This window comes from Etheostoma cragini, chromosome 16 (genome assembly GCF_013103735.1).
Source record: "Etheostoma cragini isolate CJK2018 chromosome 16, CSU_Ecrag_1.0, whole genome shotgun sequence".
NCBI lineage: Eukaryota > Metazoa > Chordata > Actinopteri > Perciformes > Percidae > Etheostoma > Etheostoma cragini.
Window position 1 is genome coordinate 24576672 of NC_048422.1, and position 1211 is coordinate 24577882.

Below are 1211 nucleotides of genomic sequence, written 5' to 3' on the forward strand. Positions count from 1 at the left end.
TATATATATATATACATATACATATATGTATATGTATATGTATATATATACATATACATATATGTGTGTATATATCTCATTGTAATGTATGTCAGACATGGTACAGATGTGGTCTCAGACACATCTTCCTGACAGATGTTCTACGTAGTCCAGATGTGAGGAAGATGCCGATCAGCTGATCCTGCATTAACCCGTTTACCACACCTGGTCAGTACCGGTCACACAACGTTACTGGAAATATCTTAAAGTAAGATAGATAAATCATACACAGGTACTTAGAATACATTTTATTTATGAAGCATTTTTCAGGAACTCAACGACAGTTCACATAAATTCAAATATTCTAGAAAACAGAACAATTTAACATGTTAAAATCTATTCTGAAGATCCAAATAACTGTTATGATGTATGTATATGGTAATGATCTTACTGTGGTCTATACTGAGGGCTAATGTACAAAAACACTATTACAGCTTCACCCTTGTGTTTTTGTCATTTTTGTCTAATTTTTCCAAATTATTTTATTATTTTATTTCCAAATGCTATAAAATGTAATAAAACACCTGAATAAAAAAAAAGTAGTAAACTGATCATTTCCTTTGCTTGTTAAGAGCGTGGCACCATCCACGTTATGTTTTTGGTTGATAAAAACCCAAATTTTGGATCTACAAACTGACCTTAGAAACATAAAAACATAGGGTCTAATTTTAATAATAATCTTATAAATGTGAGAACATAGGGTCTAATTTGAAGAATAATCTTATAAATGTGAGAACATAGGGTCTAATTTGAAGAATAATCTTATAAATGTGAGAACATAGGGTCTAATTTTAATAATAATCTTAGTTATGTGGGAACGTAGGGTCTAATTTGAAGAATAATCTTAGTTATGTGGGAACATAGGGTCTAATTTGAAGAATAATCTTAGTTATGTGGGAACATAGGGTCTAATTTGAAGAATAATCTTAGTTATGTGGGAACATAGGGCTGAGCCCATTATTTAATGTTTTACATGAATTAAGATGAATAAATAGAACATGACCATGTAGGTTAGTGGAGTATCTAAGTGTAACAGGGTCATGCTGTTGCACCATCATGTCCACTAGGGGGCGACGTACACGCCAACCACGGGCTGTAGCACGCCATTAAATACAGAAGAAGAAGAGGAGAAGACCCGGATGTGAGTGGAGTTGTTGCCAACAAGCAGAGAG